This window comes from Triticum aestivum, chromosome 3B, assembly GCF_018294505.1.
Source record: "Triticum aestivum cultivar Chinese Spring chromosome 3B, IWGSC CS RefSeq v2.1, whole genome shotgun sequence".
Taxonomy (NCBI): domain Eukaryota; kingdom Viridiplantae; phylum Streptophyta; class Magnoliopsida; order Poales; family Poaceae; genus Triticum; species Triticum aestivum.
The window spans coordinates 687,979,979-687,988,255 of record NC_057801.1 but is presented as its reverse complement, the minus strand read 5'-3'; the positions used below and the strand labels follow the sequence as shown (position 1 = coordinate 687,988,255).

Sequence of the window (8,277 nt, the reverse complement as noted above, 5' to 3'; positions counted from 1 at the left end):
GGAACACAAAAAATAATGAAGCTAATATTAATTCACAACTTAATTTACTGCAGATGGATTTGACTTCTCTTGCGTGATGACCTTGCAAGATTTCTAGCTGCTAGCAATTGCCGAATTCCAAATATCAATTCAACAGCTATGACGAAGCTGATAGCATTGAGAAACGGTCTAATCCTAGTAGGGCAAGTGGGATGCAACAAGCTTTTGGTACACTCTAACTGTATGGATGTTATTGCCACGATGAAGAACTATGGAACTCAGTCGGTGTCGCTGCTGCAGTTTATGAAGAATGATCCTTCCTTTGTAGAGGTTCTGCTATTGTCAAGATCGATCACTGACCTAGAGAAGCCAATCAAGTTAGCTCATTTTTTACCTCGTAATTCCAAGAGTTCTAGTGCTATTTTGTGGCAACAACATGAACCACCTGACGTAATATTCGCGCACCTAACAAATGATGTAACTTTTATACTCCTTCCGTCCTAAAATATAAAAATGTTATTAACACTAGCATAGTGTCTAAAACGTTCTTATATCTGAAACAGAAGGAGTACCGATTTTGAATAAAGTCACGACCATGGTTTTTCCTAAAAAGCACACCAAGAGAATTAGGGAGAGATAACAACTTACATAAAGATTCTAACAAACTCACGCACACTTTAGTACTCCCTCCGTCCTAAAATAAGTGTTTCAACTTTGTACTAACTTTATTTTGGGACGGAGGGAGTAGTTGATTACAACGATGTAATGATTCAAACTCCGCCAAAAGCTCCGACAAGTACATCTAACAATAAACTTTGGATTTGTATACTACTCCCTCCGTTCGGAATTACTTGTCTCGGAAATGGATGTATTTAGAACTAAAATAATCTAGATACATCCATTTCTGCGACAAGTAATTTCGAACGGAGGGAGTACAATTTTGCAAGGATAAGTCAGTGGTAAAAGCTGTAACGGAATCGACATCCAAAACGGCAGCTATTCTTGAGAAAACGCCACCCGCGTCCGTTGCATGCACGTACACGTTGTCAATCATCGCCAATCTTATCTCCCATTCATCGTGAGCCAGTGACCGATCGGTCTACAAATTGGAGTGTGGCTTGACTGTCTGGAGTAGGCAAATACGACTGGACACTATGATGCTCGGTGCTCGTGGAACATGTGTTTCTGCCACGCACTGCCTACGCTACGTGTGAAGCGAGGTAACTCTCCCTAGTCCCTACGCGCCTTGTCTTACATATACTCTATCTTGCCACTCCACAGCACAGAGTATCAGAACACGCGCACGCATGCACATAGAGAGATCTAGAGAAAGACAGAGAGAGAGAGAGAGAGAGAGAGAGAGAGAGAGATGGCGGCCGGTGGCATGAGCAGGGAGGAGAGGTGGAGCCTGGCCGGCGCGACGGCGCTCGTCACCGGCGGCAGCAAAGGGATCGGGTACGTGATCATACTGTAATCTAATCAGCTAGCTTAGGTACGAAGACGCAATTTACTGTACTATAGTCGTTGATCGACCGATCGATGCATATATTCATGTGCTTATCGATGGGTGGAGAACAGCCACGCTATCGTGGAGGAGCTGGCGGGGCACGGGGCGCGGGTGCACACGTGCGCCCGGAGCGCGGCGGAGCTGGAGGAGTGCCGCCGCCGGTGGGAGGCCAAGGGGCTCCCGGTCACCGTCTCCGTCTGCGACGTCTCCCTGCGCGCCAGCAGGGAGCAGCTCGTGGAGACGGTCAAGTAAGTCTTCGACGGCAAGCTCGACATACTGGTAAGTGGCCGTAACCAGTAACTTCGAGGACTTGGACTCGTCTTTCTGAAATCTTCAGAGTTTGTCAGTTCAATCTGATTAACTTCAGATTGAGATTGCAAATGGGCTCTAAAATTCCACCCAATCCAAAGAGGTTCGTCTGGATTTAAAGGGCTAAGTGTTTTCTCTGGACCATTCCTAATCTATGCAGGTGAACAACGCGGCGCAGATTCTAGCCAAGGCGGCCGTGGAGTGGACGTCGGAGGAGTACACGCACCTCATGGCGACCAACTTTGAGTCGTGCTTCCACCTGAGCCAGCTCGCGCACCCCTTGCTCCTCAGGGCCTCCATCGCTGGAGGAGGTAGCATCGTCAACATATCCTCCCTCGGGGGGCACGCTTGGGTTCCCGGGCCTCACAATTTACAGCATGACAAAAGGTAATTCCCTCCAGTTATCCTACTTTTGAAATTCGAGTATTATTATAGCGCCCATGTTAAAATAGAAACTTTCAAATAATGACGGTTTCAGAAAATAGTGGTTTAATTTGTACTTTAAAGATCAAGTAAATGTCTGAAATAACAACCATTTAATACTAGCTAATATGTCTGTGTGTTGCAATGGAAAAAAACAATCAAGTTATGCCAAGATGAGATAAGGACTAAAATGTTTTTCATAAACTACGTATGAATCATGTCATGATGAGATAAGGGACTTTTAAAAATTCGTTTCAGAAATTGAAAATGTGATGGTCTCATCATGACTTGATTTCCTAAGACGCCACAATGAAATACTTTTTGGCTGAGCAAAATGCATTGGCGACCATGCCATAACTAGACTGATGAATGATGTGTCTTGCCTTGACCTAGCGTCGTTTTCCATGACGAGTAATATTATGGTATCAGAATAAACATAGTTATGTATGGAGGCAAATCTGATATTTAGTTATTTTCATATAGCTTGCAAAAACTAACGCTGTGTCAAATTTTTGGGGGGCTAAGCGTTGTACAGAACAGGGAAATCATTTTTTACCCGGCGCGCGATGGACTAAATAAAATAATAAAACGGCCACTATAGATAACCTAAAAAATCTCTATGTAAGATCCGGTTTGTTTTGTTCATTATTTGCCGATCTGTTTCAATGGACCTGTTTGAATTTTAGTGAACATTTTCTAAAATTTCATAGACATTTTTTAAAAATTCCTGAATATGTTTCAAACACACGATTATTTTTGGGGCTACTTGTTGTACAGAACACGGGTTTTTTCTAACGGCAGCAATGGACTAAATAATATCATAATACGACCTCTACATATCACCTAAAAAACCTTTCTGTAAGCGCCCGTTCGTTTTGTTCGTTATTTAGGATCTGTTTCAGTGGATTTGTTTGAATTTTTGTGAACATAATTTCATGGATTTTTTAATAATTTCTGAATATGTTTTGTATACACGATCATTTCTAAAAAATATGATCATTTTTATTTCACGAAGATTTTCTTCGAAATCATGAATGTTTTATAATATGTTAACAGTTTTTCTAAAACAGTCTTGCTAAACTGAGACTCCGTTAGGTCTCAGCCGGTACTATATCCATGAGATCTTACATATAGATCCGTGCAAAATCTTTTTTTCAGTTTTTCTTTTTCTCTCTTGCATGTTATGTCACTTGACTGATACTTGGTTAAATCTCAGTCAACTGAGGCCTAGCCACACCGTTTTTAAAATCACAAACATTTTATGATTTCCCAATTACTTTTGGAATTCACAAACATTTTATGGTTTGCAATTTTTTTTAAATCACAACTTTTTTGAAATTTGGAGTTTTCGAAATCCTGAATTAATTTTTAAAATGTAAAACAAAAACAGAAATGAGAAAAGAGAAAGCAAAAACCCGAAATGAAAAAATAGGGCTTCACGCTCCACACATGGGCTAGCACATGAACACGGTGAGAGGAGGAGGCGTGCTCGAAAAAGAGAGAAAAAGGAAAGACCCTGGGATCGAACCCGGGTCTCTGTAGAAGACTGAGGCCTTAATCATTGTGGTGCTTGTGTGCCTGTGACAAATGAGGGTATAACTGTATAAGAACCAAACACGATGATGACTTTAAAAAACGAATTGTTTTCTTCACTCATAGGTGACATAGTGGGTAATTTATGACAACTTCGGGGATAATTTTTCACCGGACGGGCAGGAGCACTAATTACTTTATTAATAGGTATAGACATAGATGTTTGTAAAATCCAAAGAAATGAACGGTGTACTTTCCGATGCAAATTCACACACATGATTTTAGGTTCTATTCAATCTCAATATTTCTGGATATCAGTAGTCCAGTGCCTATTGATTCTTTCCTTGTCTCAAACGACGATGTTTTTGGAGACGAGATCGCACTATAACTTTTCAGCTATCCAGTCTAACTACTTGTAAAAAAAAACTCAAAGAAGCTCTAATTCAAGGTATTCATAACCGTGACTCCATCCAACTTACAACTGATGCATAAGACTGACACCTCTTTTTCGTCTTTAATATACCAGGATGAATTAACCAGCTTACAAGGAGCCTTGCTACCGAATGGGCCCAGAACAAGATCCGGGTGAATTGCGTCGCCCCAGGCGCGACCAAGAGTGACATGTTAAACAGTGTAGGCACCGACCGAGTCTTCATTAAAATTACATTCAGAAAATACACAAGCAAAACTATTTAGCCTAATTAGTTATGACTTTTACGTATGTAGTAGGATTCTCTTCTAAGAAACAAATCATTTGGTGAACTGATCATTTGTGCGTGGAACAGCTTCCACCGAAAATTAAAGAGAACGAGTTGACGAGGACTCCGATGCGGCGGGCAGGCGAGCCAGAGGAGGTGGCTGCAGTGGTGTCGTTCCTCTGCATGCCAGCGGCATCCTTCGTCACCGGCCAAGTCATCACCGTTGATGGTGGTCGAACAATTAGTGCGTAGTTAATTATTAAGAGGGCCTCATCGATTAAACTCTTCTGCATGCAGATTCAATAATAAAGTAGCAAGTAGGTAGCAAGCACCTGAGTGTTGTCCCCTAGTATAATTATTTTGCTACATTGTTGTTAGTTTTTAATGTATTTCTAAAATAGAATTGTCTATTTTACTAGCTAAGCAAGCGTGGACGCACGCAAGATGCATGGTTTTGGATGTTGCAAAAATTCGCAGTAGTGCGGAAACGCCTGCTGCCGTCCATCTACGTTGTGACCTGTGCACATGTATTTTGCGGAAATTCATTGGAAAATGGATGAAAATTCTTACGTATCTCCTTCTCTCAGTTCTCTTCATCTAGGCAACATGCATCATGGTCCCTTAGGCCCCTCCCAATGCTCCACCTTGTACAGGTGCTAAGGCTGCCATGTAGGCAAAAAGTCTGATGTGGCAAGGTAATTAAGAGGAGAGAGATGAGTGTGGTGACACCAGGAAGAAACAATGCCAAACGCGAGAACCTAGGCAAAACACTTAAATGAAAGGATCCCACCAATGCATGAAGAACTTTAGTTACAAAATCATTAAATCAAGGATGCTTGGCATCAACAAGTTAAGCACCTATGCATTGGGGCCTTTAGTTGCTAAAGTTTTTAATGTGCTTAGCACTGAAAGAAATATGCCCTAGAGGCAATAATAAAGTTATTATTTATTTCCTTATATCATGATAAATGTTTATTATTCATGCTAGAATTGTATTAACCGGAAACATGATACATGTGTAAATACATAGACAAAACTATAGTCACTAGTATGCCTCTACTTGACTAGCTCATTAATCAAAGATGGTTATGTTTCCTAACCATAGACATGTGTTGTCATTTGATTAATGGGATTACATCATTAGGAGAATGATGTGATTGACATGACCCATCCCGTTAGCTTAGCACATGATCGTTTAGTATTCTGCTATTGCTTTCTTCATGACTTATACATGTTCCTGTAACTATGAGAATTATGCAACTCCCGTTTACCGGAGGAACACTTTGGGTACTACCAAACGTCACAACGTAACTGGATGATTATAAAGGAGTACTACAGGTGTCTCCGAAGGTACATGTTGAGTTGGCGTATTTCGAGATTAGGTTTGGTCACTCCGATTGTCGGAGAGGTATCTCTGGGCCCTCTCGGTAATACTCAGCACTTAAGCCTTGCAAGCATTATAACTAATGAGTTAGTTGTGAGATGACGTATTACAGAACGAGTAAAGAGACTTGCCGGTAACGAGATTGAACTAGGTATTGGATACCGACGATCGAATCTCGGGCAAAACGTATGTTGTTATGCGGTTTGACCGATAAAGATCTTCGTAGAATATGTAGGAACCAATATGGGCATCCAGGTCCCGCTATTGGTTATTGACCGAGAATGGTTTTAGGTCATGTCTACATAGTTCTCGAACCCGTAGGGTCCGCACGCTTAACGTTTCGATGACAGTTTTATTATGAGTTTATAAGTTTTGATGTACCGAAGTTTGTTCGGAGTCCCGGATGTGATCACGGACATGACGAGGAGTCTCGGAATGGTCGAGACATAAAGATTGATATATTTGAAGCCTATGTTTGGACATCGGAATGGTTCCGGGTGAAATCGGCATTTTACCGGAGTACCGGGAGGTTACCGGAACCCCCCGGGGGGTTAATGGGCCTACATGGGCCAAGAGGGAGAAGAGGAAGGAGCCAGGAGGGGGCCGCACGCCCCTCCCCCTCCTAGTCCGAATAGGACAAGGGAAGGGGGGCGGTGCCCCCCCCCCCTTTCCTTCCCCTCTTCCTCCTCTTTCCCCTTTCTCTCCTACTCCTACTTGGAAAAGGGGAGTCCTACTCCCGGTGGGAGTAGGACTCCCCCCCTTGGCGTGCCCCCTAGGCCGGCGGCCTCGTCCCCCTTGGCTCCTTTATATACGGGGGCGGGGGGCACTCCATAGACACACAAGTTGATCTACGGATCGTTCCTTAGCCGTGTGCGGTGCCCCCTTCCACCAGATTCCACCTCGGTCATATCGTCACGGAGCTTAGGCGAAGCCCTGCGCCGGTAGAACATCATCATCGTCACCACGCCGTCGTGCTGACGGAACTCATCTCTGGAGCCTTTGCTGGATCGGAGGGCCGGAGATCGTCATCGAGCTGAACGTGTGCTGAACTCAGAGGCCCCGTACGTTCGGTGCTTGGATCGGTCAGATCGTGAAGATGTACGACTACATCAACCGCGTTGTGCTAACGCTTCCGCTTACAGTCTACGAGGGTACGTGGACGAACACTCTCCCCTCTCGTTGCTATATCATCACCATGATCTTGCGTGTGCGTAGGAATTTTTTTGAAATTACTACGTTCCCCAACAGTGGCATCCGAGCCTAGGTTTTATGCGTTGATGTTATATGCACGAGTAGAACACAAGTGAGTTGTTGGCGATACAAGTCATACTGCTTACCAGCATGTCATACTTTGGTTCGGTGGTATTGTGAGATGAAGCGGCCCGGACCGACATTACGCGTACGCTTACGCGAGACTGGTTTCACCGTTACGAGCATTCGTGCTTAAAGGTGGCTGGCTGGTGTCTGTCTCTCTCACTTTAGCTGAATCGAGTGTGGCTACGCCCGGTCCTTGCAAAGGTTAAAACAACACCAACTTGACGAACTATCGTTGTGGTTTTTGATGCGTAGGTAAGAACGGTTCTTGCTAAGCCCGTAGCAGCCACGTAAAATTTGCAACAACAAAGTAGAGGACGTCTAACTTGTTTTTGCAGGGCATGTTGTGATGTGATATGGTCAAGACGTGATGCTATATTTTATTGTATGAGATGATCATGTTTTGTAACCGAAGTTATCGGCAACTGGCAGGAGCCATATGGTTGTCGCTTTATTGTATGAAATGCAAACGCCCTGTAATTGCTTTACTTTATCACTAAGCGGCAGTGATAGTCATAGAAGCAATAGATGGCATAACGACAACGATGCTACGATGGGGATCAAGGTGTCGCGCCGGTGACGATGGTGATCATGACGATGCTTCGAAGATGGAGATCACAAGCACAAGATGATGATGGCCATATCATATCACTTATATTGATTGCATGTGATGTTTATCCTTTATGCATCTTATCTTGCTTTGATTGACGGTAGCATTTTAAGATGATCTCTCACTAATTATCAAGAAGTGTTCTCCCTGAGTATGCACCGTTGCGAAAGTTCTTCGTGCTGAGACACCACGTGATGATCGGGTGTGATAGGCTCTATGTTCAAATACAACGGGTGCAAAACAGTTGCACACGCGGAATACTCAGGTTATACTTGACGAGCCTAGCATATACAGATATGGCCTCGGAACACGGAGACCGAAAGGTCGAGCGTGAATCATATAGTAGATATGATCAACATAGAGATGTTCACCATTGAAACTACTCCATCTCACGTGATGATCGGACATGGTTTAGTTGATTTGGATCACGTGATCACTTAGATGACTAGAGAGATGTCTGTCTAAGTGGGAGTTCTTAAGTAATATGATTAATTGAATTTAAATTTATCATGAACTTAGT

At 43.2% G+C, this 8,277-nt stretch overlaps 1 pseudogene; it reads left to right on the top strand.

Annotated features, from left to right (window-relative positions):
• Window positions 1-1,205: 1,205 nt before the first annotated feature.
• LOC123071763 (noroxomaritidine/norcraugsodine reductase-like) lies at window positions 1,206-5,022 on the top strand (annotated as a pseudogene).
• Window positions 5,023-8,277: the final 3,255 nt, after the last annotated feature.